This window comes from Aethalodelphis obliquidens, unplaced genomic scaffold, assembly GCF_003676395.1.
Source record: "Aethalodelphis obliquidens isolate GAN/ISIS:26980383/991018 unplaced genomic scaffold, ASM367639v1 scaffold41, whole genome shotgun sequence".
In the NCBI taxonomy this organism is placed as follows: domain Eukaryota; kingdom Metazoa; phylum Chordata; class Mammalia; order Artiodactyla; family Delphinidae; genus Aethalodelphis; species Aethalodelphis obliquidens.
This window is the reverse complement of record NW_020837985.1, coordinates 15,350,990-15,369,617: the sequence shown is the minus strand read 5'-3', so window position 1 is coordinate 15,369,617 and position 18,628 is coordinate 15,350,990. Positions and strand designations below refer to the sequence as shown.

General features: G+C 56.3%; 1 protein-coding gene across 1 annotated transcript in view; it reads left to right on the top strand.

The window, feature by feature from the left end:
- Positions 1 to 16: 16 nt before the first annotated feature.
- The window catches only part of SLC45A4 (solute carrier family 45 member 4), a 73,737-nt gene continuing 55,125 nt past the window's right edge, over positions 17 to 18,628 (top strand). Inside the window, exon 1 of the mRNA XM_027078005.1 lies at positions 17 to 56. The gene's annotated coding sequence lies outside the window, so the exon portion shown is untranslated. The remainder of the gene's footprint in view (positions 57 to 18,628) is intronic.

The following is an 18,628-nucleotide window of genomic DNA, read 5'->3' as shown; positions in this document are numbered from 1 at the left end:
CCCGGCCCGGCCGCCCCGCCGCGCCGCCGCCCCGCGGCCCCGGCCGGAGGAGACAGGTGAGCGGCCGGGCAGCCGCCCCCTACCCCGCACCTGGGCACCCGGCACCTGCTGCTTCCCATGTCCACCCCACCCCCGCGCGGCCTCGAGCTCCGGGTCCCGCTCCCGGCCCTCCTCGGCATCTCTTCCCCGGGGAGGGTGCTCCCACGCCATGGCCGGGAGCCTTCTCCCGCCCGGACACCCGCCCCTGTCCTTGGCCCTCTCCCTTCTCCCCGACTGCACCTGCCCGTCCTCGTCTTCGTCCCCCCAGCCTCCTGGAACATCCCGGGCCCCTCGCCGCGGTGTGCACCTTCCCATGGACCCTGTCCTGGTCGCATCCCTCAGCGTCCCCCACCCCTGTCTTCTCGGGTTACTCTACCCGGAGGAAGCCTGGCGCCTCGCCCCCTAGGTCCCGACCCTTCCCTGCGCCCTTGGTTTGATGTCGCCAACTTCTGAGAGTTCAGCCTCTGTCCCCTTTGCCTGAACCCCTCCTGCCCCCAGCACACGCACGCCCTCAGCACGCCTAGCCGGGCTTCCACACTTGGAACTCCGAGCTGACCCCCGGGGCTGTGCCTGTGTTTTTGTCTAATCTGCACTGTCCTCTGGTCTGTCCCTTTGAAGACACCTCCATTTCCCGCAGCCAAGCTGTGCCTGGAGGAGAGGGGCCAGTGCCTCGGTGCATCCAGGTCCAGAGCCCCTGCCCTGCAGAAGTCCCGGCACATTCATCTGCATCTCTGCACCGCTTTCCTTTTCCCTCCTGCCTCGCCCTCCTAGAGCTCTTGAACTTAACCCATTCCTCCCCAAGGTGTGTTGCTCTTGACTGGGCTCCGGGGGAACACATTCCAGCAAAGGGCTTTTTCAGAGGAGGTATGTCAAAATGGGAGGGGCGGTGGTTTGAAAAAAAAAAGCACAGCCTCCTGATTAACCATTCATAGTGATTCTAGGTGTGTGTTTGTGTGTGTGTGGGGGGACACACACTTGATCTCCTAGGGAGTGTGAGATTTTTTTCCTTTCCAGTGGGGGCACTGATGGGTCAGACTGAGCCAGTCAGCCCCATTGGATACCCCAGTTGACTCCCGCAAAAAGGGGCCTTGTCGCTTCTGGTTTGGGGGGCATCTCGTAGCCTAAGGCCTGGGGCGGCAGGAGGGTGTAGGGGGATGAGTGATCGAAGCAGCTGTTGTGGGTTCACATGATTGTCCGGATCGAAGCCTGTTTCTCCTGGGAAAACCCAGGCCGATCTTTGCGGCATTACGTGAGTGAGCCCTGCCCTTCCCTGCACCTCAGCGTCTCTGCTTCTCCCGTCAGTAACGGACAGGTAGGGTTACCCACAGGGGGAATCTTTCGTCTCTTCCATTTTGTGCTTGTAGTAGGAGAAAAAGGAAGAATATAAAAAAACTGGAGCATTGGTTTACCGATGAAGTGTACTAAATGGCTGGGCATGAGAAACAGTGACCCCAGCCTCCTTTAAAAAAAAAAGCAATAATCTTCTCACTTTGCTGCTAGATCTGAATTATGTATTAAAAGAAGGAGTAAGAGTTTGTTCAGTGCTTGAGAGATCTTGCAGAATCCACTTGAAGGTGGGGAGGTGCAGTGACTGTGGCCTGGAGCTATGTAGGCCCCAGGTGGGAAGACCCAGGCAGACATAAAACGCCAGGGGTTCTGGAGAGAGGGTGGGGAGTAGGTTGTCTTAAAAATCAGGACTTTCAGTCCCATTCAGGCTAATTGTTTTTCATGGGCAGCAGCTGTAAAGGGGAGAAGGGGATCGTTTGAGATACATTTGAAATGCATATGAGGTATTTAGTGTCGGGTGTTGTGTGGACTGGGTGTCCCCCCGGGGAGGCTGCCCAGGGGGCTCTGGGCCTGTGAGAGTTGCCAGCTTTCCTTGCAGAGATGCGTGCTGCAGCCTTGGCCCTTGTCGCATCGTGAAAGCAGAGCAGAGATTGGACTGGGTGATCTCCAAGGCGGCTTGCAGTTTTTAACGTCCTGGGGCCCTCTCTGCCTTCAACTTTGCTTGTTGGAGAGTGGGACGGGGCGGGAGGAGCCTGGGAACGGGACCCTGCCCTCTCGGAGCCGGGAGATCCCGCCCTGCAGGTCTGCAGGGGAGGAGGGGCTGCGGCTGTGGCAGCTCCCCAGCCCCAGTGGAGGAAGGGCCCAGGAAGGTATTTTAGCCAGCAGTTAGGGTGCTTGGTGTTGGATTGGTTTTGCCCGTGTTGTCAGAGGGGCGGGTGGGGAGGAGAGTGGACGGGCTTCCCCGGGGTCTGGGCTTTGCTCTCATTTGCTGCCTGTGGCGCCGGTTGGTCCCTGTCAGTCGTCTGCACCCTCTGCCCTCTCTCACTCGTCCTGTGGGGCCCGGAAGCCCAGACTTGTGTAGCCGGCAGGGGTGGTTTGTGACCTAACAGCCTGGCACGGAGTGAGGGTGACTGGTGAGCGCCGTAGGTGGCAGACAACCCCAAATTGCAGTGCCCTCCTCGGGAACACCCCTGGCAGACCCGTGTCTGTAATTTGCGGAGCCGGAATGCGCTGGAAGCCGTGTTCCCTACTGAGGACGGGCGAGGATGCTGCTCCGCACTCGCTTCCTCTGGTTTCCTAGATTTTTTTTTTTTTTTTTAATCACAGCAGAATTCCGTTGATGAAGGTGTACTCAGCAAAACCCCATTAGGAGGGCTGCCTCGACTCCAAGCCAGGAGACATGAGAGCACTTTAGCTCTGCCGAGTGGAAATCTGACCGGAGGGAAAAAGCCTCCCAGATGAAGAGAGGCCACATAGAAAGGAGGGGGCGGGAGGGGACCCCCCGAGCAGGGGCTCCCAGGCCGAGGCCAGGCCCGCCACCCCTCCCCCACCCGTGCCTGGACAAGGTCCCCTTGTTTACATCAGCTTAATTATCCCACCAAAATCAATGAACAAGGATCTTTTTAAACATGGAACTTTCAAAATGTGCTTCGAGTGGCTTTTTTTTTTTTTAAGGGTATCAAATGCTAACTAAGCCTTTGTGAAATAAGGCACTTCCGCGAACGGGGAGATTGTGGACCTTTTCAATGTGGGTGCAAAGGAGGCTTCCCTGCCTCTGTTCACAGCAGTATTCACGGCAGGCATTTCCATCCCGCTGCCACTTGGGCAGTGGTGACATTGCTTTGTGTCGCTGCTCCTTTGGCAAGTGACTTTTAGAGGAGGCATTTTAAGAAGATTAAGACCCACAGGCTTGCGGGGCAACAGCATGATCCCCGCTGTTTCCGTGGCACTAAGTGTTCCTTTTACACCCGGGTCCTGCAGCAGGGCCTGGACACTTGTCGTTCCCACCATAGCCGATGCGGATGTGCTGCCCGGATGCATGGGCAGTGGGTCTGTCTGGGTCGTTTGTTGAGTGCGCTCATCTTGGGTTAAGTACACTGCTAGCTTTTTGAGAGAGATGATGGGAAAGGAAACAGGTTCCCAAGGTTGGAGAGGTTTCTGAGTTCTCTTTGGCTAGTTTGGAAGCTCACGCAAGACAGAGGTCACCAGGGTCCATAGCAGGGCCCGCAGGGAGCCCCCAATGAGGGCGCACGCTGTGCTGGGCATTTTGCCCCCCAAGTGCAGGGTTGGGGTGCTGGCTGTCCTAAGGTGGGATCCTCCCGCAGCTGGAGGATTTGCAGAGTCTTTTCAAGTTACTGAGCAAGGCTGCCTTGCCCTCACTCCCCCCCACTCTGCTTGGCCCCAAGCCCAGGTGAGGGAAGCTTTGTTCCACCTGGGTCGTTGGTGTTTGCATCCTCCCAAGCCTGTTGAAGGATTTCGCTGGCAGTGAGGAAACCTGCATTCCTGAAGCAGTGCCCGAGAGGTGCTTTATTGTGCCGCCTTGAAAAAGTACTTTCCAACCTGGGATTATGTGGCGCAGCTGGTTTTGAGTTTTTGGAGTTTGCTGGAGGGTCTCTCCTGGGGTTTTGTCTTTAAATCCTGGAGCCAGGTGAACTGGTTGGCAATCAAATTCTTCCCATTTCAAAGAAAGGAAAATCTTGAGTGCAAAATTCATAGCAAACCCTTAATACAGATAAAGAGAGTGCATTTCTGGTCCAGATGTAGTGGTTGCTGTACTTTTACATGCAGATCTCGCTGCGCAGTTTTAAGCGACCACTTGGATATTGCAAGGCCAGACAACAGTAAATAAGCTCCTCGTTGCCAACGTTTTCGTCACCATTTTAAGGAAACGTATTTATCCAAAAGAGGATGAGTTTGGGTTTGGAAAGAGAAAGGAATATTTTCCCATCAATTATCTTGAGGGGAGGGGTTTGGGATGAACTTGTTTATCCAGAGGGCATGGACGGAGGAGGGGCACCAGCTGAGGGTGTGGAAGGCTGCGCTTTCACCATTGCGATCACCTGTTAAGTTGGGGCTGTTTCAGAGGTATATTGCCTTAAAGCAGAGATCTTCAGACATTTTTGACCCGTTCTGTAAAATAACTTTGAAAAACTATGGGCACCTTTTTAAGTTGACATCTAAACTTTTTCCTTGTCGTTTAAAATAATGAAACGCTCTAATGACTTGAAAGTCTACCATCGCCCTTTGAAAAAAGGAGCAAAGTGTTCTGAACAGTTTTAACATGTGCATCTTCGTTTCTTCCTGAGCTCCTATGTTTGCTCCACTTTCCCTCCCGGATTTTACTCTAAGGCCACGCACTTTGATACTTGAAAGCCTTTTATCGGTCATTGTTCACACTTCTCTGTCCCCAGAGTACACATAAACCGCAATTTAAAACATTTCTGTGATTGTGAGGCTGTGTTAATCCAGAAGAATTTTTTGTCACTGTAAATATCGTCAGTGCAAAAGTGGTCACAGAAGCAGAAATGTATTGTTGATCTCGATAATTACTGGATGTACAAAATAAAAACATTGGCAAGCGTGTCTTAAAGAGCTAGCTGGGTTGTGGGGGGAGGGTCCCTTTAAGGTGCCTCAATTAAAGGAATTACCCACCTGTCCTTGATGCCTGTTACACCCCACCACAGGGACTGAGGAAGGGAGAGTGTGAAGGTGACCTTGGTGGAGGGGGAGGGCACTGAGGCTGGGACTTCACCACCGGCCATGTCACAGGCAGTTCAGCGCTGAGGATCTGTGAACTCAGACTCTCCAAGTCACCCACACCTGAGAACCCTGAGAACGCCTTTGCGTTTGCACCCATGCCTTAAGGTGCGGTGCTGCTCTGTCACCTTACTGTGCTCGGTGGATGGAGGGGTAGAGTATCTGCCACTACTTCACTAAGTGGTGGCGTCCATGCTGATACATGTGTACTTGCATATTTGATTGCATGTTTCCTAGATGGACTGTGTTAAAGGGCAAAAGGCAATACAGCTTGTAAGTGTGCGCATTTTGGTTAGTGGCAACGCGTTTTTATTTGGTTGGGTTAAAATTGAAGCCTATGGAATAGTGCTTTGAGTTAAAGAGGTTTTCGTTCGCCCTGCGGGGATCCTGTCAGCTTGCTCTGCCCGGCTCCCTTCTCCGGCTGCAGTGAGTGTGTCTGCAGGGAGGAGAGCGCGGTCTTTGCTGGTCTCCAGGGCGAGGGCCCCTGGGCTGGGGGAGGGCCCCTGGGGGTACAGAGGAGCCTGACGGGTCGGGGTTTGTGGAAATGGGGCCTCTCTCCCTGAGAAGCGGGTGAGGTTGGTGTTAGTTCCCAAACCTTCCTCCGAGCTGTTTGGAAGTCCTGGGCTGGTGTTCTCTTAGCTAAGCTGGAGATGCTCTCAAAGCATGGACACTTACTGTGTTTAGCCTAAGAGCCAATTGAAATTGGATAGGAAAGTAAGTTTAGTAATTAAACAACGACAGATTGCTCTGCCTTCACGCCCTGAAACAGGAAGTTCTTTGGCTCCAGGGCTGTAGAACGCGGTGTTGGGGGATAGCCTGTGACCCGTGAGAGATCCTGAGTAGCCAGGGGTCTCTGCTAATTCACGTGGTGGGGAGGAGGGCAAGGCTGCTCGCCCAGCTCTGTGGACGTTGCTCATGGGGGTCAGCTTCAAGTCCTACCATCGTTTGTCCTCAGATCCAGCTGTTAGCAATCCACTTAGGGATGCTTCACGTTGAATGTGGACAACATGGTTCCTCAGATTGTGAGGCAGAACCTTTGTTTCTAGAGATAAGTGAAGGTGGGGTCATGTTCCGGGGATCCTGGGGTGTATCCAGGTAGTGAGGAGACAGCCTCACCCGCCCTGTGGAGGGGGGTTGGGTGAGGAGCCTCCATTGAGCTCTGCGCACAAATCCCAGTTTACACTTGGCATTTGGGCCTTGATGCTCAAATCGAGGGTTCAGGCCCTTACGACGAGGGCTCAGAGACAGGCCTGGGCTGCCCACGGGAGGTCAGGGTGCCCAGTGACCCTGCACAGCGGGGTTCAGCATGCATGTCGTGCTGGGGGAACTGGGATACTAGAGTCACCGTTAGTGGCTTTTTAACATCACTTACGTAAAACTGTCGCATTAAAAGCTCGGTGGACAAAAAGCCTCCCCATCAGGCCCTCTGCTGGTTGGAGCTGGGCCTTCCGGGGGCCTCCAGCGCTGCTTCTCTGTCACTCTGGGCACCCACCGAGGGGCAGCTGGGATTTGGAGCCGGGCCTTCCGGGGGCCTCCAGCGCTGCTTCTCCGTCATTCTGGTGCCCACCGAAGGCAGCTGGGATTTGGTGCTGGGGAGGATTGTGGGGTTGAGGCTGCCCTTTTCTTGGATTTGCCAGACGGTGGGCTAGGTTCTCAGCGAGCCTAGTGGGACGGGCAGCTGAGACAAAGCTCAGGGCTGTCTAAAACATGCCTAGCTAGCTCATCCTTGAATTATTCAGATGTTGAAAGTGTTCTTAATTCTGAAGAGGATCCGGAGGGGCCCTGTGCCTTACTCTGCAGCAGAAATGTCGTAGAGCCCGGGGCTGTGCCATCGCTGACGTGGTGACCTTGGCCCAGAAGCCGCCCACAGCTCGGAGCTTCAGCCTCTGTTAGAAGCAGGGGAGCATAATGCGTATTTGTTCCTGGCACTTAGCGGGCCCAGGGAAGTAACATGTGGAGGGCTGGGTCCTGTGCAGAGCACTCGGCTCAGCCTCTAACAACCCGGCCGGGTCTGTGCTGCATTTTAGAGAGGAAAAGGAGGCACAGAGAGGTTAAGCGACTCGCCTGAAGCCACACAGTAAGCCGCTGAGCCTTGGAGCTCACCCATGGGGGTGCTGGGCCCGAGGTCTTGGGTCTCCTCCGTGGCACCGTGAGCCCTGGGGGTCGCCTCCACCCAGACGCATATACGTCTGGGGTGTTTCTGAAGTTTGGGGATCATGGTTTTCTCTTCAGTGCTGTGACTCCGTGTGGAAAATATCAGTGCATTTCCACAGAATGAAATGTTTAACACTCACCAGACGCGAAAGAAAATGGGGACCATGTTTTCAGCAAGTGAACAAGGCGGTGGCAGTCACGCTAACACCGCAGACGGTGAGAAGAGACGGAGGGCTCGTGCGGCATCCTGGGGGTGCAGGTAGACGACGGGCAGTGTCACCGGCTAGCTATCAGTCCTTGGTTAATTCCTGACCGTTTGAGCAACTGCGGAGAGGCTGTGCGCCGATAAGAGCCCTGTGGAAGGGGGCAGTTTGTGGTTGTGAAGTTCAGATAGGCCTTTGATTCAGTCTCGAGGGGCTGGGAGAGCCTGGAAGCCCAGGGAGTGCAGGCCATGCCGCCTGCCTGGCTACCATATGGTTTGGGGAGAGTTTTAACAGTTTTTTTTTTTTTTTTTTTTGCGGTACGCGGGCCTCTCACTGTTGTGGCCTCTCCCGTTGCGGAGCACAGGCTCAGCGGCCATGGCTCACGGGCCCAGCCGCTCCGCGGCATGTGGGATCCTCCCAAACCGGGGCACGAACCCATGTCCCCTGCATCGGCGGGCGGACTCTCAACCACTGCACCACCAGGGAAGCCCCCGGGTTAACTTCTGAATTTGCTGGTCACTCTGCACGGGAGGGGTGGTATCCCCGGTGTATAGATGAGAAAACTGAGGCCCAGAGGCCTTAAGGAGTCCATCTGGAATTCTATCTCGGGATTGAATGCCTCTGTTAGAAAATCTGCTAGGGACAGTGGGAGATGCAAAAACAGTTTTAGCCTAAGCAGAGAGGTGACAGCTGAAGAATAATACACAAACAAGAGTGATGACTGTGCTGGCCGAACACAGAAGATAATTATTATCATCCTCAGGTGAGCCTATTCAGGGAGGGTTTCTTGGAAGTGGAGGCTCTTATAGCTGGCTCAGGAAGAAATAAAGCCTGACTGTCAGGGCCTGAGGACGCAGTGCTGCTTTGGATGGTGGAGATGGGATGCCCCTTCAACTACATCTATTTTAATAAGTGACGACCCCACCTGGGTTGCCACAGTGATGTGTCCGGGGAAGAGGCACCGCCAAGCTTCGATGGTGCTGCCCTCGCCGGAGCCTGACCGCCTGGACTGCTGGGCGGGGCAAGGCCTTTGCCCCAGACCTGGAGGACGGGGCAAGATGTGCTGCTGGCCGGCATGGAGTCCTTGAACTTCTCAGATCCATTCTTCTCTGCCACGAGTGGCATCTGTGGGGCCCCGCTGTGCCCTGCCCACTGTGGTTCGGCTGACGGGAAGGAGCTGCCTTCAGCACGTGCCTGTCGAAGCACACGGATTAGACGTGGCTTAAGTGTGTTTGCTCACGGATCAACCAAGCCCCCTGCCCCGGTCAGTGCGTGTCGCTCCCCACTCACCCAGCTGCTCTCCTGGCCTGGTTTCCAGTCTCCCCTCCTCAGGGTCCCCATGTTCTTGCTGCGGCCGGGGCTCCTGGGCAGCTCAGGAGATGAGACTGAAGCTGTATCCGCTTGGTGAAGCCTGCACACCCCCCAGGTCCCCGCGGGAAGGTGGCTGCTGCAGACCAGTTTCTCTGCCGCGGAACCCGTCGCAGGGTAGCAGGTGGGGGGCCGAGAAGGGGCTCCGTCCGCCCTGGCGTCTGCTGAGTGCTGGGCAGCTTTCACGCACAGCTTCTGGCATTTGAACGTAAAAGAGCCCTTGATGAGCTGTTATCCCCATTTCTATTGATTGATTGATTGCTGTGTTGGGTCTTCGTTGCTCTGTGCGGGCTTTCTCTGGTTGTGGTGAGTGGGACCTACTCTTCGCTGTGGCTTGTGGGCTCTAGAGCGCGGGCTTCAGTAGTTGTGGCGCACGGGCTCTAGAGCGCAGGCTCAGTAGTTGTGGCGCACCGGCTTAGTTGCTCCGCGGCATGTGGGATCGTCCCGGACCAGGGCTCGAACCCGTGTCCCCTGTGTTGGCAGGCAGATTCTCAACCACTGCACCACCAGGGAAGTGAGATATTCTTATCTTTAATAATGGGATTGAGGGACTGACAGTGTTCATTTCCCAGCATAACTGCCTCCCCACCCCTGGAAGCCAGAGGGAGCACATGTGGCCGTCGGCAGTGGTGCCTTTGTGTTTCCATCCTGTACTTTGCAGAGCGCCATGCGTTTTTTCCACGTTGTGGGTGTGATATAAGTAAATTGCTGTCTTTACGGTGAATTGCTAATTTGCGTTAAATAGGGCCTCCATGTCCAGTTTATGTGGAGTTGCCTTTAGGTTCTGTTTTCCTCGCCACTGACCCGAGTGGCAGTGGCTGCACGTATGTGTGTGAACCCAGTTCTGATGAGTCACGTGTGCCTTGGGCCCTGAGGGCACGCAGGCCTCAGCATCTGCTTGCACTTCCTGCTTACTGTCTCGCAGCTGAGGGCCGGTTTCAAGGCTGATGGTTTGGCTTGATTTGATAACCAGTTGACCGAGAACTTCAGAGAGTCCCTCCTTCGCGCTTGTCTGGAGGTCGCGGGATTTGCCGTTGCCAGCTTCCGTGCCCCGGGGTGACCGCATGTGTGTCAGTGTCATGGAGGGGTACTCTGGCTGTATCGTTCTCATCCTGCTGGTGGCAGGAAGCAGGTGGCCTCCACAGGCAGAGCCGGGAGAGTTAGCACCATACAAAGGGGTGGGCAGGCCTCCGGGACCACAGCAGCCCCTCTGGAAGCCACCCCTGGGCCGAGGGGCACTGGGAGCAGCAGTGACCAGGGCCATGCGAGGGGAGGGGTCTGTAGGAGGTGGGGTGGCCTTCCACAGGGGGTCCTGGTCAACCAGTGGTGACGCGTCAGGGCGGGAGCCTGGGAGCCCAGTGCCCTCGGCTCTCCTGCTCTACCCCTGGGCAGAGTGTGCCGGCACGTGGGACCAGCCTCCTGCCTTCTGCCGCCTGGCGTGGGAGCTGACAGCTGTGGGTTTTATGGTAAGTTGGGGTCTTGGCAGTGCCGCTGAGAAACCCAGGCCCCCCATGGGCTTGTGGGTTTCAGGCCCCTTGTGCACAGGCCGCTTTCTCCTTTCCCGGGGCTGCAGATGGGCTCTGTGGTGTGCAGGGTAGCTTTGGAGCATCTCGAGGGCAGCTTGAGCCCCCTGATGCACGTGCGCTGGGGGTACAGTGAGGGGCTGGAAGAGGGCAGTGAGCCTGGGCTGGATCGCGGTCTGAACCCCGTGGTCCCAGCGCCTGGTGGACGGCTCTGGAGCCAGGCACCAAGGGAAGAGCAGGACTGTTCTCTGGGTCTGAGGGAGATGGGCGATGCCCAGACCCCACGTTTAAGTGCAGATCAAATTAACGTATTACCTGGAGTACAGCTCGTGTTTGTTTATGAAATGTGAGGCCAGTGTTTTGCTGGCCTGTTTTTTTCTCACTCGTGCCTCCCCAGCTTGCCCCGTCCTGGGTTACTTTTCAAAATGAATGAGCTAATACAATATACAGAAGGTTCAAAACAAGCTCATTATCGCCCTGGCGAACCAAGTAAATAACATTTATCCTGGACTCCAGTCCAGACATCAGGGCTTGCCAGGCTGACTTTATTTCGTTTGACAGAATGACAGTCGTTTTACTTACAGTGGTTTGTATTTTTGTCTCTTCCTTTAGGATAAATTGTAGAAATTGTGGTTTGATCTTTACTTTCTGATGTCACCGTGTGTGTGTGTGTGTGAGTGTGTGTGTGAGTGTGTGTGTGTGCTCCAGAAAATTCTTAGCTCCGCAGTAATCTAGGCTGGTCCTTGTCGGTTTTCCTAAATTTAGAATTGATCTTTCCACTTTTCTTTGTTTCTACCTGCCTTTTTTGTTTGTTTGTTTGAACCTAAATTGCTCAACTAAATTCTAAAGGAAATTACAAAAGTAAAGACTGACTTTAAAAAATCATGAAAAGATGTAACAGCCCTATCACAGCAAGAATTCCTCTGGGCAGTTGAGTGACTCTGCTTCCCTCCTCCTTCCCTCCACCTGGTTGGGGTCATGGACTCCTTTGAGACTTTGCTGAAAGTTATGGACCTCTTTCTCTCAAAAGTGCAGAGACACCATCTTTTGTGTGTGTTATGGAGGATTCATGGGTCTCCTGACACCCCCGAGTATGGTCCCCCGGGCCCTGGTAGAGGGCCCTGCACGGTGGGCTGCCTGGTCTGTCACATGGAGCGGCTGGCACTCCCCGATTGACAGTTCCAGAGATCAGCCCCGAGGGCGGTGGCTCGAGGTGTTTCCCGGCTGCTGTGACTGGGATGTGGGGCGACGGCCCACTGTACTCGGGGGTCCGTCAATGGCACTGGAGAGTCTGAAAGCCGTGGTCCGAGCGCCAGCTAGAGCGGCTGTGGGATGCTGTCATGACAGTGACATTGGGATGCTCCAGTTCACTTTGTGGGGAATGTAGTGTAGTTAAAATTAGCAGCAGGAGCCTCCGAGAGTCAAGGTTGTCCAAGAGAACCGAGCAATGTCATATTGGGTGGCGGGTGGAATTCCCAGGCCAAGCTAAGCCGAGGTGGAAGGGTCAGGCTCACAGCTGCCACTCGCGGGGCCTTGGTGCTAGTGCCAAGTCCTCAAGAGGGGCGCTGGCTTAGACCTCTGCCGGCGCTGCCCCTTATGTGGTTAATCCCAGAGGTGGATGTGGCCGTGGCTTGGAGAGCGGGCCCCCCCGCACCTGCGGGTTTCCCATCCACGGATATGGAGGGCCGACCACACCATGCAGTTTTATAGTGTAAGGGAGTTCTGAAACCAGTCCCTCATGGGTACCATGAGACGGATGTATTCATTTATATAAGGTGTAACATTATAGTACAGTATACTCTCTCATATGTGTGTGTATTATGTTATAGCAAGTTATCTGTTATGACATTATTTAACTGTACAGTATAGCATATTGTACATAATACACATTATATGTATGTAATGTGTATAGCGGAGTCTAATATCGTAATGTGTACTTTTTAAGTTTTGCTCTTTTTTTTTGTTTTGGCTGTGTTGGGCCTTTGTTGCTGCGCGTGCGCTTTCTCTAGTCGTGGTGAGCGGGGGCTACTCTTCGTTGTGGTGCGCGGGCTTCTCATTGCAGTGGCTTCTCTTGTTGCGGAGCACAGGCTCTAGGTGCGCAGGCTTCAGTAGTTGTGGTGCACAGGCTCAGCAGTTGTGGCTTGTGGGCTCTAGAGCACAGGCTCAGTAGTTGTGGCTCACGGGCTCTAGAGCGCAGGCTCGGTATTTGTGGCGCACGGGCTTAGTTGCTCCGCGGCATGTGGGATCTTCCCGGGCCACGGCTCGAACCTGTGTCCCCTGCACTGGCAGGCAGATTCTTAACCACTGTGCCACCAGGAATGTGTATTTTATTTCAAGTTCTTTGGGGGGATGTCTAGGATTCCAGTCCCCCACCAGCTCCTTTTCATTGATAACTTGAGGGACAGCGTGTTTCTTAGGTCTGAAGCTGCAGGGCCAGGCTCCCCTTGGTGCCCCTGTGTCCTGGGCCTGCTTTGCCCTGAGTCTGTTTGCCTGGCAGAGCAGGGGGGCCTGGGGTTTCCTCCGGCCTTCAGCACCAGCCTCCTCCGGGCCCCCTCTGCAGAGCCCAGAGCCACCCGGGACCCCCCCGCCCCCGCCACTGGGCCAGTTAGTTTTTCTTGAGATAGGACGTGTGATCCTTTCCAGCCCACCTCCTCTAAGTGGGGAAGAACCCGGAGTCCCACCCGCTTATCAGATCACCTCTGCATGCTCTCCAGAAAAGGAAGCACAGCAGTTCCTGATAATTCTCAGCAATCTCTTACCCCATCTGCAGCCCTAAAGATTAGAATTATGGGAAGCCACAAGCCAAATCACATCTTTGTGACTTTATGCTTCACTCTAATGGTTGTTATTGTGTGTGAAAGGTGAAGTAAAGGTTGTTTTAAACCTTTTTTTTTTTTTTTTGCGGTACGTGGGCCTCTCACTGCTGTGGCCTCTCCCGTTGCAGAGCACAGGCTCTGGACCTGCAGGCCCAGTGGCCATGGCTCACGGGCCCAGCCGCTCCGCAGCATGTGGGATCCTCCCGGACCGGGGCACAAACCCGTGTCCCCTGCATCGGCAGGTGGACTCCCAACCACTGCGCCACCAGGGAAGCCCTAAACTAAGACTTTTGATCAGGCCAGGTTTTAATTTCTTCCTTGAAAGGAGCAAGCACAGCCCTCGCTGGCTCCCCACCTCGCACCCAGCAGCCTCTCTGTGCCGTTTCACGCCACATTTCCAAAGTGTGCCGTGGTTCTAGACACCCGTGTCCAGCTGCCTGCCTGACCTCTTCATTTGGAGGAGGAGGATTCCCACGAAGAAGCAAGACCAGGATGGGGCTCTGGCCTCTCCCCTCTGATTCCTGCTGTCTCTCCCAGCCCATTAGCAACACTGTTGATGGCTCATAAGAGCACTGGGAGGCGGTACCGCTGGCAGGGCTGCTGTTCCTGTGTGCCCACCACTTAGCATCCTTCTGGACAAGTGACCTCTAGTGCCTCAGTTTTCTCATCTGTAAATTGGGGCTAAGAATAGTATTCACCACGTTGAACTGTTGCAAGGATGGAGTGAGTGCACATATAGAAAACATCTGCAATAGTAATTGGCGCCTAGGAAGTACTTGCAGAGTTTCAGCTGCAGTGTTGCACCCGCACGAAGCAGTTGAAGACCCAGTATCTGTGGAGAGACTTGCCAGCTCCCGAGAGGAAGGGATGAGATCGCATGGGAAATCGGGCCTTCCGGGGGCCATCCACTCCTGGGTTGGGTGTTGGAGCGTGTGCCTTCGTGCAGGGGCAGAGCCAGCACTCCTGGGCGCAGGGACGTCGGGCCGAGCTGGGCGGGAGCGGAGGGAGGTGGTGCTGGAGGAGGCCAGCAGGGGGACCGGCAGCTGGGCTGTGCGGCACGCTTGGCTCCGTGTCCTGGCAGCAGCTGTGGAATAGGGCGGGCTGTGAACAGAAGTGAGGTTCTGGTTCCCTGGGTGGGAGCTGGTTCCCCAGTGCCGGGTGGGGGGGGACTAGCTTGGGGTCGGGGCGTGGGAGTGGCCGGCCTGTACGCACAAGTTGTGATCCGGTTGGGAGGGTTGGAATTCTGGGAGCTGGGAGGGGCCTGGGCCTGCACGGGGTGGGGCAGCACAAGAGCCCAGGGGCCCATGGCTCGCCCCCCCAATGGAACCCTTAGGGTGCTGGTCTGCTGCTGCCCGTCTGAGCCCCCAGCCCAGCGGCCATTGGCCCAGCTGCACCTGCTGCAGCCCTTGGAGGGTGGTGTGATGGGAGGTGGCACAGTGAGCCTTTTACGGCCTGAAGTCTTTTCTTGATAGACTTATCAGATGCCCCAAAGAAAAACACCTCTTTAACCAAATACATAATTTTCCTATTTGTAGTTAACTGCCTGTAATTGGCTGTTCAGCCAGCTCGGCCATCTTGGCCTTGGGAATGTTCCATGTTCCTTTGGAGGAATTTGGAAATCCAGATGCACCACGCAGGGTTAACAAGGGGGCCAGCCCTGGGGTGGTCAGGGGGGCGCAGGGGCTTGGAGGGCCTTGGAGGAGGGAGGCTGGGGAGGGCGGTCCCGGGCGAGGTGCGCACCCGGCTCGCCTGACCCTGTTTGATGGTAGCTCACTCATGAAAACACCCATGACACACCCAGGTGACCTCACCTGTCAGGCCGTCAGGGCAGCTGAGTCATGATGCTGTAAACTGTATCCCCAAGGGAAGGTTTGTAGCTGTGGTTATGTCTTCTCCCTGTTAAAATTAGTCTGGAGGGGAGAGTGAGGTGTGCTGAGTTTATAGCTTGTCTATCACAGGCTTCCTGCCAGCCCAGCAGGCCTTTCTCCTGTGATGGCAGTGCTCTCCACGTGTGGTTTTAAGCGGGATCCGAGCTCGTGGAAGTGGGAGAGGTGGGACGGTGCTTGCGGCCTGGAGAGGACAGTGGCTTCCTTGGTCGGGCAGTGGTCTTGGGACCTGGTTTGCCGCTTTGCTGTTCTGGCGTTCTTAGTGTAGGGTGATGGATACTGCAGGCGGAATCCTACAGCATCACGAGGAGCACCCCGCCCCCTGCAGCTGGCGGGGAAGGTACCTCGGCGGGGCTGGCCGCACGCAGGTGTGAGCAGTTTGCAAAGGGCAGTGACTTTTGTTTCGCTGGGGGCAGGTGTGCACAAGGTGGACGACAGCGGCGTGGAGGGGAGGGCTGCTGCTGAGGGGCCGCCTCCTGGCTGGCTGCAGACACGGGCAGTCCTCCCGCGGGTTAGGGGGCTGAGGGGCCGCGGGAGTCTCCTGGCTGGCTGCAGACACGGGCAGTCCTCCTGCGGGTTAGGGGCCCAGGGCGGGGGCAGGTTAATGCAGGTTATTGTGTCCATTGGGCCTCAGTGGGGAAGCGCTTGCTGTTCAGCTGTAACTTATTGGGCTTATATTTGCCTTATTCTGGAGAGGATTTAAGATGGCTTAGGTAGAGAATGTACTTCAAAGGCGTTTTTTCCAGATGCAGCAAGGTATGTCTGTAGCCCTGCATGCTCGTACCTCACTCTGCCTTGGTCTGTTTGCAGTGAGCGCACAGGGCTCCCCGCCGGGAAGCTTCCCGGGGGCACAGAGGGGCATTTGCTGTAAGCCACCGTTGTTCCTCCTTGTCTGTTCCCAAGTCCCATCTTTCTGTCAGGGAGCTGGAAGCAGAGGGACTGTGAGCTCAGACTCCCGCCTCACCGGGGGCTGGGAAGGGGGCACAGGTGGAGGTGTTAGGGCCCTAGCCCAGGGGCTGCCAAAGGGCTGGAGCCAGGCCTGTCTCCCTTGTGCCTTCGAGGCAGCTCTCTCTCAGGAGATGCCCAGAAGGGGGGCCCGAAGTGCCCCCCACGGCCCTCCCTCCATGTGACCCCCTCACGCCCTCCCTCCCCGCTGCCCCTTCCGGCTGACAGCCCTCATATGTGTCCTGAGAAGCGGTGTCTTGTGGACTCCCTGCTTGTGGACTGACGTCAGAGGGTGAAAAGCCCCCTCACTGGTTCTAGAAGCGTTGCTAAAACTCCTGATGGAGCGTCTTCAGGGACTGTTTGGGGAAGACTAAACACCCTCATGTTTGCACACATCCTGGGCTCCCTCGGGTGGGCCTCAGGAAGTGTGTACAAACCTGTGCGTTCAGTTGCTCCTTCCTCTGTCTCTTGAGCGTTTGGTACCAGCCTCTGTCATGGGCCTTCAGTGTGCATCCTGTCCCTGCCTCTCGCTTTCCCCCTCACCTTGCTGGCCTTGTTTCTGGGGGCGTGCAGGTCCTCGGGAAACACCTTCAGTGAACGTGGGCACAGATGTGCACCGCAGGACATGCAGACGCGCAGGAGTTTAAAGACCAGCTGCTCGGATGGGATTTATACCCTGGGAGTGTGTGTCCAGTCCTCTGAGTTGGGTCCCTCTGCGGAAAAATGGGACACGCTGTGGTCTGGGCTGAGCACAGGGCCTGTCAGCCTGGAGGGGGCACTCAGCGATGCTTCAGGTGAAGGTTGAACAGCTGTGGGTGACTGCCGGTATTGCAGCCCGCCGTGGCGCAAGGCTGTGGCCCTCAGCTCAGAGGGATAAGTGGGGTCGTGACCCAGGAAGGCCTGTTGAGATTTTGGGTGTCGGGTGTGGTCCCAGCGGCTGCTGTTGCAGAAGCTCTCGGGGCCGAGGCCCCGGGGTGAAGGCAGGGACTCTCGCTTCCTTCTCCCTCGCTGGAGACGGTGAAACGCGGGCGGTGGAGGGAGCCGGCCTGGGCGGTGGAAGGAACCCTGCTGGGGAGCCGCGCTGACCCTGAGCCCCACTCAGCTCCGTTTCTGGTTCTTCTCAGGCCTTTCTAGTCATGCGTTCTCCGGAGTTGGCCTTGCTGGGGGCCGGTGCGTGGGGTGAACGCCCAGGAGACACACGGCGGAGTGGACACTTGCTTTCTCCCGTGTGAGGCCCCGTGGGGACACAGAGGAGTCTCTGGGCTGGGGAGGGGGCAGCGTCCAGGAGGACCCGCCAGAGGGAGCGAGAAGCTTTCTGCATCTCAGCCTCTTTGCAGAACTGAGCCGGACAGGGGCCAATTTGGTATATTGGATTAGGTTTTTATCCCCCAGGAGAGAGACCAAATAAACAGAATAGAGTTACTTTGGGCCACTGGCCAAACGGGAAATATTTTGGGTCTGGTGACCTTTTTCTTCAGGTCACTATTCACTGGAGAAGGTTTTGACCCGTATTCCATTTCAGAATAGGAAGAACGGCTTATTTTTCAGAGTGGCAAATAAGGAAAAGAATGAAAGTATCTCGGAGTCTCTGTTTCCAGAGGCTCCCCCGGGAGGAATATTTTTATAGACACCAGACGTCCTCACCAGCCCTGGCCAACTTTCCATCCCGGGATGATGGGGTATGCCGTGAGCTGGCTGGCGCCTGCTGGGCCCCTCCGCTCGCCTCTAAAGCCAGCACCTGCCCCTCTTGTCGCTGCGGCCAGCCGGCCTCGTTGGGGCCCGTGCTGCGTGCCTCTCAGCTCCCCCTGTGACTGCGAGCTCTCCTGGGATCTTCGCAGATCACAAACCTCAACACGATTGAACTGCAGAAGGTCACTGTCATCCCTGAATCTCAGGGTACAGCAAGTGCTTATATAGCTGCTGTCAAAAGCCGGGGAAGCAGTGTGACCTCAGCCCTTGTTAAGGCAAGGCTGTGCTGTGAAGACCACACAGACGTCCCATGGCTGACTCACTCAACCTTGGTAACGGGCACAGGGTCCACGCAGCACGTGTGTGACGTGTACAGCGGAGGCTCTGCCTCGTGTAGACGTGCGCGTGGCTGGCACGGACTGTGGTGCTGGACCACCAGGCACCGTCCGCCTGCACCCTGACTTCATGTTGCCGTCGGGGTTGGAACTGCTCGGCATCTCGGGTCTTGACTGGGGGGCAAGTCCGGGTCTGCGTGGCCCTCCCTCTTCTGTGCCTTTAAGCTACGGAGCGGTCGTCATGGAAGAATCCCTATAGCTGTGCGGTGAGGGGACTGAAGCCCCTTTGCTGCCCTTTGTCCCGTGGCCCCGGGGTCCCCCTAAAAGTGTAGGAAGAGTTGGGAGCAGCGTTGACCTGGGATTTCTGGAGAAGCTGAGACCTTGTAGGCTTCCTTGTTTGTGTTCCATGCTGCCTGCGTCTCCCGTGTGTCCCTGGGCACTGGACGGGAAGCGGGGGGTGGGGGTGGGGGGAAGCCCAGAACTTGGGGGCGGGGGCAGCTCCTGTGACCTTAGACACCGGCCTGCTTGGAGGGGCTGCTGCTGGCTCCCCACGGGGAGAAGCACCAAGTGCCCCCAGCTTTTCTCAGCGTAGAGGCCCTTGACGTCCTTGGGGGTCCTAGGCTCGCC